Source organism: Nycticebus coucang, chromosome 17 (genome assembly GCF_027406575.1).
Source record: "Nycticebus coucang isolate mNycCou1 chromosome 17, mNycCou1.pri, whole genome shotgun sequence".
NCBI classification, from domain to species: Eukaryota; Metazoa; Chordata; class Mammalia; order Primates; family Lorisidae; genus Nycticebus; species Nycticebus coucang.
Window position 1 is genome coordinate 57,727,448 of NC_069796.1, and position 21,051 is coordinate 57,748,498.

The following is a 21,051-nucleotide window of genomic DNA, read 5'->3' on the forward strand; positions in this document are numbered from 1 at the left end:
CTGTGCTGAGTGTCTCTGTCCATTTCAGGTCCACTTACCATCTTGAGCTCTCAGCTTATCGAGAGGAGAGTTATCACACTTGGAGGGAAGTTTCCCGTGTTATCGCGGAGGTAGAGGAGCATGTTGTGAAACCAGCTGCCATGAAATTGAATTACAGGTGTTGTATTCTTCCAGCCTTAAATTGCTCCATTATCACATGGGCCTTTCTGTTTGTTTGGAACAAATAACTGCAATTTACTAGGATGCTAAGAGATGAGGGTATAAGCAGTCAGAGGTTGTTTAAGGTTTCCATAATGACGGAAAATTACTCCTATCTATTTCAAGTATGGTTTCTCTCCCAAGCCACCACATTTAAATGTGAAGAGAGGAAATGCCTCACTTTTTAATACTTCTCTCTCAGCACAATGTGCCTTAAAGGCGCCCCAGGTTTCTTTAATGTTCTTAGCCACACACCCAATCAGTTTTATTTATGATCCTGTGGAATACGTGCAGTAATGACTTCGGAGGAACCAGGAGTGAATGGACAATTTGCTTTCACTGCCTCGATCTCCTCAACCCATTTCCTCTTAATTTGGTGGAAATGGGGTGGAGGTTCTGGAACTAGGAGCTGCAGAGACCCTTAGGGAGGAAGCTCTGAGCGCCGCTTTTTTTCTTCCTCATAATTAAACATCGTTGGAAGTGATTTCCGTGTCTTGCCTCCTTCTTTCCATACATTTTAGCTTCTCAAGGAATACTGCTGTGTCCCTTTCAAGAAGAAACATCCATAATTATAAAGGTTGTTTTTCTTTTTTATTCCTGCCTGGTTCTGTTCACAAACAGATAAACTGCCTCAGTATTTCAGGGTGGTTGGGATGATCTGGTGGTCATTTTTATAGGAAACAGGAATTGAAATGATCATCACTTCTTCGGAGTTAAGCAAAGGCAGTTAGGAAGTTGAAGGAAGTGTGTATTTTTTTGTGTACATTCTAATTTTAAAAAGGAATTGCTGAGTTTCCTAAATGACAGCTCCCTGTCAACAGCACGTGAAACATTTCTCATGAAATGAAACTCAAAATTAGTTGGAATGTTTGCTTAAGTCATACATGTCACATAGGTGCTTTTGGACTCTATGCTGAGATATTTAAATGTCATATTTTTACTAAGCAAGTGTATATAAATACAGTAGCCTTCCCTGCTCCCCTTCTCTGCAGTTACTCTTTCCACAGTTACAGTTATAGGTGGTCGACCAGGGCCCAAAAACAAGTGAATGGAGTACAATAAAACATTGTGTGAGAGAGAGAGATGGCCGTATTCATATGACAGTTTATTGTTATAATTGTTCTTTTGTTATTCTTGTTGTTAATCTCCTATATTACCAAATGGCAGTCCTAATGTGGAGAAATTGGGTGTCAGAGGGCTCCTTTACCTGGGACTAAAGGGGATCTGCAAAAAGAGCCTCCCATTCTCTTCCGCCTGCCACCCCATTCTGCCCGTTAGCTCACTCATCCTTTGTCTAAATGACCACATTCCTCCTCTGACCCTTACCTCTGTCTGCCCCAGCAGGTGTCACTTTTGCAAGAATCTTCACTCTCTACTTTAGACAACAAATACAACAGCTCCTATTCTGTAGGAAATTTATATGCTAAACCTTTTACATATGTTAATTTGTTCATTTATTAGTTGATAAATATCAGATGTGAATTCTGTACAAAACATGATTCTAAAGTGCTGGAGTTACAGCAGCAAACACAATAAAGTTTCTGGCTTTGTGAAGGATTTCTTTTAGGGAAGATTCTTGGATGACAAATAGATAAATAAATAACTGCCATTATATTTTATTCTCAACACAAATAAGCATAAAGAAAAATAAAGCAACTAGAGAAAAAACAAAAAATGCTAATTATATAGCAGCCCATTGTCTCTAAGCCTCTTTTAAAACAAGGTCAATTTTAACCTGCCTGTTGCAATTATATAGGTTGTCAGAACCTGAGGACTGTCATTTTAGTAATAATATGAATTTTGTGACCATCTCACATACATATGTATACATATATCTGTGTTTTCATCCCTGAAAGGGAGGCATTATTGTCCCTATTTTACATATTTGTAAAGTGATGCTTAGAGAGGTTAAGTAACATAATAGATTTCTCAGTAGTAACAGAACATCTATCTAGCAGTGACCGAACCAAACAGGAATTTATTTTTCTAACTTGACAAAAACTCTAAGAAAGAGTTCGCTGGAACATATTCTTCTTAGCAAAGTATCTCAAGAATGGAAGAAAAAGTATCCAATGTACTCAGCCCTATTATGAAACTAATTTATAGTTTTCATATGAAAGCTATAACCTAATTATAACCTAAGAATATGGGGAAAGGGGGAAAGGGAGGGGAGGGGAGGGAGGAGGATGGGTGGAGGGAGGATAATTGGTGGGACCACACCTATAGTGCATCTTACAAGGGTACGTGTGAACCTTACTAAATGTAGAATATAAATGTTTTGACATAATAACTAAGAAAAAGCCAGAAAGTCTATGTTAACCAGTGTGATGAAAGTATTTCCAATTATATATAAAAACAGCTCATGGTACCCCATGATTGCATTAATGTACACAGCTATGATTTAATGAAAACAAAAAAAAAGAGTTAGTGAATCACTGGGTTTAGGTAGTTCAATGATGTCAATGCTAGCATTTCTGTGATTTTCTCCATCTTTTCTTCATAGTCTTAGAGTGCTTTCCACAGATCCAGAAAGCCTGTCTGCATTTCAGTGAGGAGCAAGCAAGATTACACCTGTTTCATACAGCTTTTTCACTAGGAAACACAGTGGATTTTACAGATTTCCTCTGTCGTCTTGTTGGGAAAATCAGTGTCCTCTGGCCACCCTTTGCTGCAAAGAAGCCTGAGGAATTTAGTATTTAGGTTTTACAATTTCTCTAGTGGAAGAAAGTCAGGCAGGGGACTTGGAAGTGAGTATTAGGATAGTGTTTGCCTTGCCATGGATTCCATGCTCAACATCACGTGTCTAGTAAGCAGGGATGTCTGACAGTGAAGTTCTCCTTTTGTTTATCTTTACCTGATGCATTTGGGATAGTCATTGTGTCTTCCAGGATCCAGAGGATGTGACTAATGTCAGAGACAGCAGCAGCACCATGTAGGATGTTGTGACAAAGTTTTGGTTGCCATATGGCTGATAATGGTAACATCACTCCCTGATCTTTTAATTTCCTGGCATTGAAATTGGCCAACTCTTTCTCTGATTAGCCTAGTGTTTCACAACTGGCTGGCTGATGCACAATGTGTTGTAAATCTAGAGACTGCATACCTGCCTGCAGATACAATGGTGTCATGGGGTAAATACTGAAATAAATAATTTATACTTGGAAGAAATAATGATATAGTATTTCCAGGGTGTTGTCCAAAGTCACAGAATCTTTCCTACCTATTGAGCATCCTTCAGTTTGCAGTTGTTTTATTTGCAATGATTGACTCATTTCCTTAGCACAAGTATCTGGGGAAATGAGGCAGAAATCATTATTGCTGTTTTACTTATGGCTAAATTTTACTTTTAGGTAAAAAAATGCCTAGAAAAAAAGTGACTTAAAATATTGAAACAAACAAACTTTTCTAATCATGGACTCTACAATTGTATTTTTTTTTTTAAAAAAGACACTCTTCTAAAATAGATTCAATTAATTACTCACTTTCAAACAGATGACTGCCTGAAATTCCCTGCTAGGAGGAAATTCCAAACTGTTATTGGTTACATGTAGAATATTCCTAGAATATAAATATATTCAATTGCTGTACCATATCCTACAAGCATTTTAAAGTGAAAAGATGAAATCAAATTTTTTAAAATGTTCTCTGGCTATTTCTAATTGAAGGAAAATAAAATGCACACAAATTGTCAACAACTCAAAGAACACAGAAACATTTACACTGCCCATTGTGATATGTTATCAAAAGAGAACCACCAGTAGCAGATTAGTTTGTACCCTTGCAGGCATTATTAAAGGTCATTTTGTAATAATTATTGTTGTTATCATCATTAATGCATATGGCAGTGTTTTGTGACTTTTATATTCTAATAATACCTCGTGGCCATTTCCCATACCAGTATACACATAGCTATATCAACCTTATTTTATTTATTGTTCATTTAGAGACAGGGTCTTGCTCTATCTCCTGGCCTAAAATGCAGGGGCATCAGCATAGCTCACTGCAAACTCAAGGTCTTGGGCTCAAGCAATCCTTTTGCCTCAGCCTCCCGAAAAGCTGGGACTACTGATGTCCCCACCATGTCTGGCTTATTTTTCTTTCTTTTTTTCTTTTTTTCCAGCACTGGACTCTCACTCTTGCTCAGACTGGGCTTGAATGCTTGGACTCAAGTGATCCTTTTGCTTCAGCTTCCCAGAGCGTTAGCATTACAGGGATTATAGGAATGAGCTACCACACCTGGCCAAATTAAATTATTTTTAATGTCTGCATGGTTTTAAGAATGAACTGTAACTCTTGTAGCCATTCTCCTAATAATGGCCATTTCATTTTTCCCAAATGTTTAGTGTTACAATAAGTGCCCATGACATGTGTTTAATATTTTTAAGCAGATATTTTCTATTTCCATAATAAAAATATCCAGAAATGGTGTTGATTAATTAGAAAGTAGGTACATTTAAAATTTCTCACGTATTTAAGAAATGACTTTCCATTAGCAGTTCTCCTTGAGAGTACTTATTTCTCTCCACTCTTACTAGCACGGGATATTGTGCATTTTTATTTTTCGCTAATTTGAAAGGCAAAGCAACTCATTCTACATTTTAATATTTGCATTTCTTGGCTTAATAGTGATCTCCAGAACATCTTCAGATGGTTTTTGGTCACCTTGTTTTTTGTCAATTTTATCTTTATGCCTTTTACCCTTTTTCAAACAGGTATTTTTTTCTTTTGAAGAAACTTTAGATATTAACCCTAAATGTCACATAAGTTGGTAATGATTTCTCCTTACTTTGCCTTTTTTTTAATATTTATTATTATTTTCTTTCTTTTCTTTTTTTATTGTTAAATCATAGCTGTGTACATTAGTGCAATCGCCTGTACCCATTCTAAGACACACCATAGATGTGGCCCCACCCATTACCCTCCCTCCACCAAAACCTCGCCCCTCCCTTCCCCTTCCTTGGCCCTTTCCTTTTGTCATGGGAATTTAAAACTTTTTATGTAGTCAAATGTATAGACCTTTTCTCTCTTAGTCTCAGGTCTCTTAGACCTGTCCTTATTACAATGCACAGAAAAGCAGAAATGGTCTGATTATAATACACTATTTCAAGCTGAAAATCCACTCTGAGTGCAGCTTTTGTAATATGGGAACTGGTTGGAGCTGAGTGATTATCATTCTGCAGTGATATTTACCCACACCCATTTGCAGAGTAGTCCCAACCAGGATTTAATAACCCATAGCATATTTGCACAGACTTTCTCATTTTCTAACTATTTAAAATTAGTACTGAAAGATGAATGACTCGTTTTTTTATATATTCCTTTTGAATTATCTCTACCCCAAGAAGGTTTTTAAGGAGCGTCAGTTGCTCAGTCACAACAACACAAGCATGAACTTCTTGGCAAGTTTCATGCTTTTGTTTTGCCCACAAGTTTTCTCTAATGAATGAAATTTTTGGTTCACCTCGAGCTTGTCCATGTTGATGGGCTTTCTACGTGAAGGAGATTGGAGTAAAACTGATCAGGCAAGCGAGGAAAAGAAATGCCTTGTGTTTGGCCATTCAACGGAGTCTGCAATTTAATAATATGAATATAAATGATATGTGGAATATAATTTACAGGATCTGTTCCTGTATATTCTCCAAGGATCAATGTGGACTTTGAATTCTATAGACTTGATCTTGAATTCTGTATTCTCTATTTAATAATTACATGTGTGAAGTATTTTACTTTATAAAACCTCAGCTGCTTTCTCTCGAAAATGGGAATAATGGTTACAGCTGCCATCCCTAAAAAGAATGTATTTTGTCATTTCTGATGTTCATTTCACTGTTGATTGTAAAAATCTAGGTGGGCCATTTCAACTCCAGCATATTCTAGCTTTAGGTATAGGCATTGTTTAAAAATCATAGCGGATAAAAGTAAGAGAAGTAAATAAAAACTGAGTAAAAGTGCCATTAATTTAGCATTTTATAAGCGAGTGCTCTCTGGAAGTCAATTCATGCTATCTGTTAAAGTAGCCCAACTTTTCATTTTTATTTTATTTTTTACATCTCAATCTTTCGTGACTTAAAACTGATGACATCTGAATATTCCTCAAGCAGTTACTACATATTTATGAAGAACAGTTAGTCTGTGGTAAAGGAGAGAGAAAAATCATAAAGATTTTTAGAGCTGAGCTACTTTTGGGCTCATGTATGCTCGAAGAAATTGAGACCCAGTCAAGTTACATTGCTTGCTCTGCATCAAATATTGGTAATGGCGATAAAAGGCAACTGCAACAAAATTATAATGCAGCAGGGAAGTCAGTTGTATTCTGTCTCAGAGTGAGTCATTGAATAGGTGAGTTTCTACTTCACATAGACTCTTTGCCCAGCATATCATGGGCCACCTAAAGGTCCAGGAAGGGTGTTCCAGAGATCACATTTCAGTGGGTATCCAACAGTGTCTAGGACACAGGTCCAGCTCCCAGCAGACAGCCAGCAGCAGTGAGCACACGGGGTGCTGAGTGTAGGCTGAATATTCCCTGCTAGGGCCAGACTAGAACACCCACTACAGCATGCAGGGTGGGTATTCCCTGCTGGACCCAGACCAGAACACCCACTGTTGAAGGCTTTGATTCAGATGACATACATCTTTCCCTTAAACGAGCAGATGATGTGGCAGAGTTCACCTGGTTCCCAAGGGTGTGGGGTGAACGGTGGGGCCTTGATGGGATATCCCCACAGAGGATGGGAGGAAACCTTATCTCCCTTTGGCCTGACCCATCCCATCTGGTCCTATCTTGGACAACCTTTCTGACCATTTACCCTCTTGGCAAAACTCCCATCTCTTTTCCTCTCAGCCCAGGATGTAGGTTCTAGACCAGAGTGGAAAATTTTCCTCTAATTCAGTACATCTTTCCTCAATTCTGTTTTCTGTGCCCAAAAGACCACCTGTTCTCTGGAGCTGGGAATTGACTCCCCCTCCTCCTGGTGTCTGCACTTCTGCTGTGTCATCTGTCCTGGAGAGAACGACTGCAGAGGCAGAGTGATACAAGAAGAAGGGCGGGGGGCAGCGGGAGTCCTGAAAACAAGCCCATGCTGTGGTGCTTCAGCAGTATTACCCTGCCCCAACACCATCATTGTCATCATCATCATGACGGCCTGGGCATCACCATCCATGCCATCAAGCTAGTGCATTTATTGACAGATGATTGGGAAAAGTGCCAGCAAGTATCGTTGCTTATTACTTATTACTTTCATATCATTTTATTGCACATGTTGCTCCCATTGACACTTATGGAAATTAAATAACTTACCTAACACAGTGGTTCTCAGACTCTGGGCTATTTTTTCCAGGGGGCTACACATCTAACAATACATAGGACAGTTCCCTATAGTGAAGAATTATCCTGCCCAAGATGCAGCAGTGTCAAGGTGGAGAAGCCCTTGTATCTTAATACGTTGAAGAAAAAATTGGTGTTTTTTTTGTTTAATTCATGGATGGATATTGAATTTTTCTCAAATTCATTTCCTGTACCCAGAAAACATATTTTTCATTAATCTGTTTATGTTATAGTTTCTAGTACTAGATGTTTAAATGTTAAAACCCTTCTTTCATTCTTGGGATAAATTCTATATAGTCACGGTATGATAACCATTTATATAACAGCTTTAAGCATACAAAACAAGACTATATATTATTGTGGACATTTATACATATAGTAAAAGCATAAAAGGAACCAGCTGTAGGAGAGAGGTGCATACTGCTTGCAGAATGATGGTTACCTCTGAATAGGAAAGAACTTGGATTCAATGGGGAGGGTTCTTAAAAGGGTCAGATACCACTTTATTTTTTAAAAAATAGCACTGAAGCACAAGGTAAATGTTTGCCAAATTTGGGGGGAGGGTTGCAAAGGTGTCTGTTACATTATTTTCCATATTTTTATTTAATTTATATTTTTTAATAATAAGTTTTATTTTTGTATTTCTGAGGGTACATACCATTAGGTTATATTATTTGAATTCACATTTGGGAAGAGAAACAAAAACTAAAAGTGATAGCACCTGCTGACTTCAGCTCAGAGTCTTCGCACACGCTGCCTCCTAGGCAGGGAAGCACCAAAATGTGTAGCCAAAGAGGCCAGGGAACTATGAAGGCAAAGAATGAGGAACCAAAGGTTCTTGTGGATGTTTTCCTAAGTAGAAGGGCCCCATTTAAAGTGGTTACAATAGTCATATCTTTGAAAAGACCAGAATGTGGCGTAGTCCATTTGTATTTGTGGTTCTAGTTATAATTTTTCTGATCAAGTCTATGGGCTCCAAAATTTTCTTGTACATAACAATCACAATGTGCTTGCTAAAAATGTAGTGTCCAGACCATCTTTAGAAGATCACTCTGATTCAGTACCTTTTTTTTGGCCAGGGGTTACAAATCACAGTGTATAATGGTTGGGGGTGGTATAGGGTGAGGAAGATAGGAAAAAAAGGAAAAACATTTGAGTTCTTGGTTTTTTATAATCTTTTGAACTAATGAAAACACAAGTCATAGTGAAAATCTCAATGACAGTATGGCAACTGTGTCAATAGTTTGCCTGCAGGTGGGAAAGATTATGCAGTGCCGTTACACCAATGAAATGTGTTAACTAATCTGCAGGGCCCGGTGGCTTTTGCTTTTAAGTCACACATGACAAAGATTAATTTGGTTTTGTTTCCCTTGTCTAGACATAGCTCTTGCCAGATATAAATATCAACCCTGGCCTGTCATGCTGACTTCTTCTGAATGAAGCTCTAAAACAGTAGAAATTGTTAGTCCTCAAGCTTGTATGTGGTAAATGTAGGCATTTTACATTATTTTTACAAACTAGATCTTCAGGAGCAGAACTATTTCTTTGGAGAGAATTCAGTGGAAGATGGAAGTTGGAGTTAAAAAGAAAAAAATATTAAGAGGAAAATTGTGGAGCTACAAAGCTGTCCTAAAAAGACAGCGTATTTACAGAAAGAAAATCACTAAAGATCTGATTTATAAAACTGACCTCTCAGATGACCAGTTAAAATCATAAAGCTGGACTGGTCCTGGTCCCGATTTCATTAGCATGTAGCACAGGGTGTCTCCTAGGGGACTTGTGTTTTCTTGGTCATGCAGTGTTTCACAGCTGGGCAGAAAATGCTGCCACATTATTTTTGAATGCAAGAAACTTGTGATTCCAGACTCTCCCAGGATTTTAACTCTCTTGCTTAAACAGATTGGCACAACAACAGATGGTCTGTGTTGGATCCTTGCAACTCGCTTGGATATTAAGGATCAAACTCCCTGGAATAACAACTAGAATATTAGCCTTTGTAGAGGAGTGTATAATGTGCGTATACTGGAAAGAAAGACTGAGCTCCTTAGCAGAGCTATAAACTTCTTAAAAGAGCACAATGCCTGGCACACAGCAGGCTTCAACGAAATGCTTGAGGTATAAGATGAATTCATTAGGAACATCTACGTAACTGTTCCTCCAGTTCTGCTTGTTAGAGATCCTTTTCCCCAGAAAGCAAACTCTGCAATGGAGATTAGCATGTAGGACTTTTATTAGAGGAACCGTTGAGATATATACCTGTGGGAGGGCAGGAATAGAAGGATTGCATGGGGAGCGATTTGGCTGTGATGCAGTTTGAAAAAAATCTGTCAGCCCCATCCCAGCTCTGACGCTGGGATAAGCTTTCCACAATGTGGTCAGTTGAGTAAGGACATTGGGCTTTACTACCCCTGCTGGACTGGCCAATGGGCATGGGCTATCCTATAAGTGTGATTCTCAGAAGATTGATAGCTGAAGGCTCCCTATTGGAAGCTCTCCTAGCAGCAAGGTGAAAAATCCTTAATTCCCAAAAGAGTGTCAGTAGTGACCATCACAGCATGCTCTCTGCCGTATTGGGGAACCCCTTGGGGCTGGCTCAGATGGCAGTGTATTATAGACTGAAAGCTAATGTCCCTGACAAATTCATATGTTGAAATTCTGACATGAAATTATATGAATGATATTAGAAGGTAGGACCGGAGGGGAGACAAGATGGCGGACTGAAGCCAGCTTTCAACAAAGGCTCCCGTCCAGAAGGAGAGTTAAGGGACAGGAATTTAGTAAGTATCCTGGTGGACTTGAGCCTCACCAAGAGAGAAGGCTGAAGAACGCACATCAACACCGCTGAGGCAAGTTGTGATCACAAGGACGCAAACAAAAGGTACAAAATCCACCACCAAGCGGACGGGAGTCCCCCTCCCCCATGAGACCGGCTCTGTAGCCCCACAATTGAACAAGTGGGCAGAAATTAAAGCCCCTCCCACTACACTCCACGGGAGAGACCTTCTAAAAACTGGACCTACCTCCCCTACTGGGGTGCCGTGGCGTTCTCCTGCCGGACATAGGGCTGAATAAAACTTTGGGAATCCTTTGCCGGCAACCCTGAATCCCCGGTGCTCCCCTCCCGCCCACTGAGGTCCGGAGGCCTGTCCCCCAGGACTTCGGATCCTTGGGTGATTTCTCAAGGGGAGTGGACAGTCCCCGAGTTGCGACTGGTCAGCATTGACTCTGAGGCGCGCCGAGTGAGGAGAGGGCACCGGGCTGAGGGGGAGTCACGCCTCGCGGCACTTCCCTGCGGTGCAGTGCACCAACCCTCCCCGGGCATACGGGGCCCAAGACTGAATAAGACTCTGGCCTCCCCGCTGAGAGCTGAGAACCCCTACTCTCACTCGGGGTCTGAGGGCCTATCCCCCAGGGGTTCGGATCCTTGGGTGATTTCTCGAGGGGAGTGCACAGTGCCTGAGCTGCGTCAGGTCAGCGCTGACTCTGGGATACGTGAGCGAGGAGAGGGCACTCCGCTGAGGGGAAATCAAGCCTTGGCGGCACTTCCCTGCGGTGCAGTGCAGGAGCCCTCCCGGGCACAAGACTGAATAAGACTCTGGCCTCCCCGCTGAGAGCTGAGAGCCCCTACTCTCACTCGGGGTCTGAGGGCCTATCCCTCCGGAGTTCGGCTCCTTGGGTGATTTCTCGCGGGGAGTGCACAGTGCCTGAGCTGCGTCAGGTCAGCGCTGACTCTGGGATACGTGAGCGAGGAGAGGGCACTCTGCTGAGGGAAAATCAAGCCTTGGCGGCACTTCCCTGCGGTGCAGTGCAGGAGCCCTCCCCGGACCGTAGTATTGCGTAAAACTGGAAGGAAACTCTAGCTTCCCCCCGCCCCACTCCCAATCCGGGTCTGGGGGCCCATCCCCCAAGAGTTCTGATTCTTGGGGGATCTCTTAAGGGGTGTGGACCCAGCACAAACTGCGGCCGCTCAGTGCTGACTCTGGGGCGCGGGACAGAGGAGAAAAGGGTCGCCTGAGTGCCCACACCAGAGCAGCAGTTCCCTGGAGGTAGATCAACAGCCGTTTTTTCTTTAACGGCAGAACGCTCACTTCTGGATATTCTGAGGCCACACCCCCTGTCTCCCTGGGCAACCAGAGGAGGCCACCGGTGTCACGGCTCACAAACCCAGAAGCCTCCAGGGCGGGGCCGACCCAGAGAGGTGTTCAGACGCAATTCTCCAGCAGCAAAGACGTTTGAACTCAAAACAGTCCGTCTCCTGTAGGCGACGACAGGAACAGAGACAGAACCCTGCAAAGTTGTCTGTTCTGTTCTGTTCTGTTAGCAGCATCCATCAGGGACGGGGCTAAGCCTGAGTGAACACCTCCTTCCCATCACCTGCATCAAACACTCAAAGATGTCAGGCCCCATCTCCTCCTGCTAGATAGCGGCAGTCTGCGGGGGCCTAGCAGACTTCCTCGCGATTCAGGCAGGTGCAAACCCCTGGAGTGTCTGTTCACTGCAGGCAACTGGGTTAGCCATCTGCAGAGATACCAGTGACTGGGTCCGACGGAGGGGCAAAGTGGGGAAGGAGACGTCAACCTTCCCAGACTGCTCTGTTTGCGGGGTGGCTCCTCCTGACTCCACGCTGCACTGGGGTGAGCTGTCTCAGAGGAGTCACCAGGCCCCTGTGATCCAGTTCCCAGAGACCTCTTGAACCCTTCCACCTGAGACAAGTGCCGATTGAGACAGTTGATTCGGACCTTTTGAACTGGGCTAATAGACTGAGGACTTTTCAGGTGGTGCCCTGGGTGTGCGATTGTAGGAAGGTTTGATTCTCCTTTTCCAACTGGGGCCAGAGGTGGGCAGGCGGGGTGACTTAATTGCTGATTTTTCCACACAGCTGAGACTTCAAGCCAGAGTAGAAGTTGCAATAGGATCGAACAGAAACCAGCTGAAAACAAGACAGAACCACTTTGCTCCACCACACCAGACAGGGCCCCAGTTTCTCAGGCCACAACACTGTACGGGCCCTCGATAAAACCCCAGGGGAAAAACCAGAGGGAGTAAACCATGGGGCGGAATCAGCGGAAAAACTCTGGTAACATGAATAACCAGAATAGATCAACCCCCCCAAGAAAAGATACGGCAGATGTGATTGAAGATCCCATTCATAAACAACTGGCTGAGATGTCAGAAGTCGAATTCAGAATTTGGTTTGCAGACAAGATTAATAAAATGGAATTAGGAATTCGAGGAGAAATTCAAAAACTGTCTCAAGAATTTAACGAATTTAAAGACAAAACCACCAAAGACTTAGACACACTGAAACAAGAACTTACAGCCCTCAAAGATATGAAAAATACAGTAGAATCCCTCAGTAACAGAATGGAGCAAGCAGAAGAAAGGATTTCTGACATTGAAGATAAAGTCTTCGAACGCTCCCAATCTCTCAAAGAGGAAGAGAAATGGAGAGCAAAAACGGATCACTCACTCAGAGAGCTCTCAGATAATTCGAAAAAAAATAACATAAGGGTTATAGGAATTTCGGAGGCTGATGACGTGGCAGCCAAGGGCACAGAGGCCCTTCTACATGAAATTATGAAAGAAAATTTTCCAGACATGCCTAGAGAATCTGAAATCCAGATAGCAGACAGCTTCAGAACCCCAGCACGATTCAACCCCAAAAAGCCATCTCCCAGACATATCATAATTAGCTTCACTAAAGTTAACATGAAAGAGAAGATTCTCAAAGCAGCCCGGCGAAAGAAAACTATAACGTACAAAGGTAAGAATATTAGAATAACTGCAGATCTCTCTGCTGAAACTTTTCAAGCAAGAAGAGGCTGGTCATCAACTTTTAATCTCCTAAAGGAAAAAAACTTTCAACCCAGGATCTTGTATTCAGCTAAACTGAGTTTCATCTATGATGGAGAAATTAAATACTTCAATGACATTCATATGTTGAAAAAATTTGCCATAAGTAAACCAGCTCTTCAGGATGTTCTCAGACCTATCCTCCACAATGACCAACCCAATCCTATACCACAAAAGTAAACTCACTCAGAAACTTCGGATCAAACTCCAACTTCCACACTGGCGAAAGGATTAAAAATGTCCACTGGACCTTTGAAAAACTCGATACCCAAAATTCCACCAGACTTATCCTTACTCTCCATCAATGTGAATGGCTTAAACTGTCCTCTAAAGAGGCATAGGTTAGCTGACTGGATACAAAAACTTAAGCCAGATATTTGTTGCATACAAGAGTCACATCTCAACTTAAAAGACAAATACAGACTCAGGGTGAAAGGATGGTCATCCATATTTCAGGCAAATGGTAATCAGAAAAAAGCAGGTGTTGCAATTTTATTTGCAGATACAGTAGGCTTTAAACCATCAAAAGTAAGGAAGGACAAGAATGGTCACTTCATATTTGTTAAGGGTAATACTCAATATGACGAGATCTCAATTATTAATATCTATGCACCCAACCAGAATGCACCTCAATTTATAAGAGAAACTCTAACAGACATGAGTAACTTGATTTCCTCCAGCTCCATAATCGTTGGAGATTTCAACACTCCCTTGGCAGTGTTGGATCGATCCTCCAGAAAGAAGCTGAGCAAAGAAATCTTAGATTTAAACCTAACCATCCAGTATTTAGATTTAGCAGACATCTACAGAACATTTCATCCCAACAAAACTGAATACACATACTTCTCATCAGCCCACGGAACTTACTCCAAAATTGATCACATTTTAGGTCACAAGTCTAACCTCAGTCAATTTAAAGGAATAGAAATTATTCCATGCATCTTCTCGGACCATCATGGAATAAAACTTGAATTGAGTAACAACAGGAATCTGCATACCCATACAAAAACATGGAAGTTAAATAACCTTATGCTGAATGATAGCTGGGTCAGAGATGAGATTAAGAAAGAAATCACCAATTTTTTGGAACAAAATGACAATGAAGACACAAGCTATCAGAACCTCTGGGACACTGCAAAGGCAGTTCTAAGAGGGAAATTTATAGCACTGCAAGCCTTCCTCAAGAGAACGGAAAGAGAGGAAGTTAACAACTTAATGGGACATCTCACGCAACTGGAAAAGGAAGAACATTCCAACCCCAAACCCAGTAGAAGAAAAGAAATAACCAAAATTAGAGCAGAATTAAATGAAATTGAAAACAAAAGAATAATACAACAGATCAATAAATCAAAAAGCTGGTTTTTTGAAAAGGTCAATAAAATAGATAAACCTCTGGCCAACCTAATCAGGAAAAAAAGAGTAAAATCTCTAATATCATCAATCAGAAACAACAAAGACAAAATAACCACAGACTCATCAGAAATCCAAAAAATCCTTAATGAATATTACAAGAAACTTTATTCTCAGAAATATGAAAATCTGAAGGAAATAGACCGATACTTGGAAGCATGCCACCTTCCAAGACTTAACCAGAATCAAGTGGAAATGTTGAACAGACCCATATCAAGTTCAGAAATAGCATCAACTATACAAAACCTCCCTAAAAAGAAAAGCCCGGGACCAGATGGTTTCACGTCAGAATTCTACCAATCCTTTAAAGAGGAATTAGTACCTATATTACTCAACCTGTTCCAAAATGTAGAAAAAGAAGGAAGACTACCCAACACGTTCTATGAAGCAAATATCACCCTGATCCCCAAACCAGGAAAAGACCCAACAAGAAAAGAAAATTATAGACCAATATCACTAATGAATATAGATGCAAAAATATTCAACAAGATCCTAACAAACAGAATCCAGCAACACATCAAACAAATTATACATCATGACCAAGTTGGTTTTATCCCAGGGTCTCAAGGCTGGTTCAATATACGTAAATCTATAAATGTAATTCAGCACATAAACAAATTAAAAAACAAAGACCATATGATTCTCTCAATTGATGCAGAAAAAGCTTTTGATAATATCCAGCATCCCTTCATGATCAGAACACTCAAAAAAATTGGTCTAGAAGGGACTTTTCTTAAACTGATAGAGGCTATCTACAGCAAACCCACAGCCAATATCATATTGAATGGAGTTAAATTGGAATCATTTCCACTCAGATCAGGAACCAGACAAGGCTGCCCATTGTCTCCATTGCTTTTCAACATTGTAATGGAAGTTTTAGCCACCGCAATTAGGGAAGAAAAGGCGATCAAGGGTATCCATATAGGGTCAGAAGAGATCAAACTCTCGCTCTTCGCAGATGATATGATTGTGTATCTGGAAAACACTAGGGACTCTACTACAAAACTCCTAGAAGTGATCAAGGAATACAGCAGCGTCTCAGGTTACAAAATCAACATTCATAAATCGGTAGCCTTTATATACACCAACAACAGTCAAGTTGAAAAAGCAGTTAAGGACTCTATCCCATTCACAGTAGTGCCAAAGAAGATGAAATATTTGGGAATTTACCTAACAAAAGACGTGAAAGATCTCTATAAAGAGAACTATGAAACTCTAAGAAAAGAAATAGCTGAAAATGTTAACAAATGGAAAAACATACCATGCTCATGGCTAGGAAGAATCAACATTATCAAAATGTCCATACTACCCAAAGCAATATATACTTTCAACGCACTCCCTATTAAAGCTCCACTGTCATATTTTAAAGATCTTGAAAAAACATTACTTCGTTTTATATGGAATCAGAAAAAACCTCGAATAGCCAAGACATTACTCAGAAATAAAAACAAAACAGGAGGAATCACACTACCAGACCTCAGACTTTACTACAAATCGATAGTGATCAAAACAGCATGGTATTGGCACAAAAACAGAGAAGTAGATATCTGGAATAGAATAGAGAACCAAGAGATGAATCCAGCTACTTACCGCTATTTGATTTTTGACAAGCCAATTAAAAACATTCAGTGGGGAAAAGATTCCCTATTTAACAAATGGTGCTGGGTGAACTGGCTGGCAACCTGCAGAAGACTGAAATTAGACCCACACCTTTCACCATTAACTAAAATAGACTCTCATTGGATTAAAGATTTAAACTTAAGACATGAAACTATAAAAATACTAGAGGAGAATGCAGGGAAAACCCTTGAAGAAATTGGTCTGGGTGAGTATTTCATGAGGAGAACCCCCCGGGCAATTGAAGCAGCTTCAAAAATACACTACTGGGACTTGATCAAACTAAAAAGCTTCTGCACAGCTAAGAACACAGTAAGCAGAGCAAGCAGACAGCCCTCAGAATGGGAGAAGATATTTGCAGGGTATAACTCTGACAAAGGTTTAATAACCAGAATCCACAGAGAACTCAAACGCATCAGCAAGAAAAAAACAAGGGATCCCATCGCAGGCTGGGCAAGGGATTTGAAGAGAAAGTTCTCTGAAGAAGACAGGCGCACGGCCTTCAGACATATGAAAAAATGCTCATCATCTTTAATCATCAGAGAAATGCAAATCAAAACTACTTTGAGATATCATCTAACTCCAATGAGACTAGCCTATATCACAAAATCTCAAGACCAGAGATGTTGGCGTGGATGCGGAGAAAAGGGAACACTTCTGCACTGCTGGTGGGAATGCAAATTAATACATTCCTTTTGGAGGGATATATGGAGAACACTCAGAGATCTAAAAATAGATCTGCCATTCAATCCTGTAATTCCTCTGCTGGGCATATACCCAGAAGACCAAAAATCACAACATAACAAAGATATTTGTACCAGAATGTTTATTGCAGCCCAATTCATAATTGCTAAGTCATGGAAAAAGCCGAAGTGCCCATCGATCCACGAATGGATTAATAAATTGTGGTATATGTATACCATGGAATACTATGCAGCCTTAAAGAAAGATGGAGACTTTACCTCTTTCATGTTTACATGGATGGAGCTGGAACATATTCTTCTTAGTAAAGTATCCCAAGAATGGAAGAAAAAATATCCAATGTACACAGCCCTACTATGAAACTAATTTGGGACTCTCACATGAAAGCTATAACCCAGCTACAACTTAACAATAGGGGGAAGTGGGAAAGGGGGGGGTGGGTAGAGGGAGGGGAATCGGTGGGATCACACCTGTGGTGCATATTACAGGGGTATTTGCGAAACTTGGTAAATGTAGAATATAAATGTTTTGGCACAGTAACTGAGATAACGCCGGAAAGGCTATGTTAACCACTGGGATAAAAATGTGTCAAATGGTTTATGAAGTGAGTGTATGATGCCCCATAATCATATCATTGTATACACTTATGATTTAATAAAAAAATTAAAAAAAAAAAAAAAAAAAAAAAAAGAAGGTAGGACCTTTGGGAGCAGTAGTTAGGTCATGAAGGTGGAGCCCTTATGAATGGGATTAGTGCCCTCATAAGGAGATGAAGGGACCCGAGTTCTCTCACTCTGCTGTGTGAGAACACAAAGAGAAACCGGCAGTCTGCAACCCAACATATGGTCTTCACCAGAAGCCAGCCATGCTGGCTGTCAGCATCCAAAACTATGAGAAATACATTTCTGTTGTTTATAAGCCACCGGTCCATGGTATTTTTTTATAGCAGCCCTCACGGACTCAGAGTGTACATGACCATGACAAGTACTCAGGTTGATTACCACTTACATAGACTGCTACAGATTTCTTATTGACTTGCACAGACACCTCTGGAAGGCCCCTTAGTGCATAGACTGTAAAGGTGATCATTACTTTGGATAAAACCTTTCATTTAGCCTTTAAAAAGTGATATGAAATATATTCATATTTGATGGGAAGATGCAAATATAATTCTCCCAAAGAAACATAGAAAAACAAAATGGATTACTCAGAAGATATTGGCCCCACCTTGGGGGCATGCTGGGAAATACATGGTCTCTAAGCCAAGATAGAAGAATGGTCCATTGCAGGGAACTAACCCTGTAAGGATGGCACTGTATGGAAAGCAGTAGTCCAACTTACAAAATCCAAGGGGAAAGAACAAACTCAAGCCAAGCCTGGGTCCTTGTTCACCTCTGGAAGAATCTATCTGCCCCATGGGAGAGGAGAGAAAGGTAGAAAAAAGGACCCATGTCTGAGTAAGGAGACTGCAATAAACAAGGGAGGGGCTGAGTGGCTGGCTGAAGTGGGATGGAGCTCAGAGGTGCACACAGCTTCCCAGGCTTGGGAACATGGTACTGCATAGATGCGCTGCCTGTGGATCTAAGCTCAAATACCATGTCAGGCATGGGTGCAAGTGGTTGAGATTACAAACTGACAGTTGTTAGAACCTATAGCAAGGTAGGACTAAGGAAGGAGGGGGTTATGTTCAGGATTTGGTCATTTCAGTTACTATTTCTCTCTGGCGTTTTCTTTAACCTCAAGTTTAGAGGAAACTTTAGATGGCCGTAACTTCATGTTTGCACATGTGGTCACTGTTTATGTATCCAATTTATTTCTCGGTGCCCCTGACCTCTGCTATGGTCAGCTTAGATCTCCTTGCCATCTCCCTTCACCAAAACAGCGTGCTTTCCTAGACTCTGCCTTGCTAGGCTGTTCCCCCACTCCTAAAATGAATCTGTTCCCATCCTGGGAGCCCTCCTCAAGTCTCCCCTTTCTTTTGGCATTCCCTTGAAACTTGTGTTTGGTGATCTATTATATGCTCCTTGGCACTGTTAATCATTAGTTTCATATATTGCCACCAGGAGATCAAGACCCTTTAGAAGGCAAGGACAAGGTTTTGCTTTTCTTTTGCATCCTCCTTAGTACCTAGAACAGGACATGGGTTGGTCTAAAGGAGAAAATGAAGACTCAGACCTTCACTTCTCCCGACATCTTCCTCGTCTCATTCTTAATGTCTGTTTTGCACCCTCCTTTCATTTTCTCTCCCAGTCCCAATGTTTGGCCCGCCCTGACCTTGTTGGTCTCTCATAGCACCCACCTTTAAGGCCCCTGTCACAGTGTGTAATGATCCATTTGTTCTATGTGTTGTTACATTTGATTCCTGTTTCCCTTCAGAGTGTCAGGGCATGAGGGTAGGACTTTATCTGCTTTTCCCTGAAAAGCTTTTGTCTAAGATATGTCCATTCTCAATACATATTTGAACAAATGCATGAAATGGAAGGAGAATGCAAATAACTTCTTGCACTGGTAAGTAAATCAAACACTAGAAACCTCTCAGTTGCTGATTTTGTAGTGTATTTCCACTTCCTACAAAGGAACACAATGTAAATCCATTCAGATAATGAAAAGATACTCTTTTCCAATCCCAGTAGACTTGTTTGTACTGCTGGGACCGGTGGGTTTAGTTCTCACACTGCCCTTGATGCCTTCCTTCAGCGTGCTTGCTCTTTCTCCATCTCTTCCTCTCTCTCTCCCCCTGTCTCTCTCTCTCCCCTGCCTCTCTCTCTCTCTCCAGGTTATTGCTTAGCTCCCAGCATGTCCACTCTGTCATTTTATGTGTAATTAATGTTCCCCAAGATAAGAATTTCTTTGACAGGTTTCCCAGCCAGTGGACTGAATTTAGAGACCTAATTACCACATGCCTGAACTGTGGGCTTCCCTCCAAGGTCTCGGCTATGATACTGCAATGAATGACTTGGTCTGGGCTGCTTTCTGGGGGTGGCGGCTTTTTTGAAATTGTGACAGTTCCTATCTCCAAAGTAGTTCAAATGCCAGCGTTTGAGATTGGGCTCTGAAACAGAGGATGTACGATTTTCTGTACTTAATACAATCTTGAGTTTTGCCCTTTCATTTCTGCCTTGGACAGACAACCACAGTGAAGACAAATAGCTCAGCTAGGAATTTTCCACAGGCAGGATCTGGTTCATTTCTCTCTCTCTCTCTCTGTCTTTATGAGTAGAGAGAAAAGAAACAGACTGCCAAACAATTAGTAAAGTACTGTTTATGTGTTTTAAACATTTTTTTCTGTCTTGAAGTAATTCAAGTTTTCAATTAAGCATAGGGATTATAGATCAATAATGGCAATGATTTTGAAAGTATTTGCCACATATTTCTGTATAAAGTATAGTCATGCATGTTAGATCCTCTTACTAATCCCATTTTACTGATGAGAAAATTGAATTTCAGCAGTTCAACTTTCCTATCAGCTGCAAGAGCTGGAACTCAAATACAGGTCTCTTAGACCCCAAAACTCATATGTTTAACACAATGGTGTTTTTTCTGTGATATAAAACTCCCTAGCTAGAAGTTTTAGAATTGGGATATCAGAAAGACAACCCTTTCAAGGAAGGTTTTCAAGGAAGAGTCAAATTTTTACAGCTTTTAGTTTGGGGCAGATTTTAAGTCACATCATAGTCCATGTATATGTAAGAGTAATGCCATGATTGTAGCCTTTTTATTGCTCTAGTTAGAGCAGGTTTAGGTGGAAACCCCGGACTTGAGATGCTTTGTCCAGCCTAATTCTTTGGCCCTCTACTGACACCTCTAGGCTGGCCATAGCAGGTGGCTGCAAGTCCAGTCATAGCTATGTCCATGGATGAAAACTCTATGGTCTTTACTGACCTGTTCTAGTTCATTTGTCAGTATTCTTAGCAGGACTATTTATCTAACTTCAGAAAGATGAACAA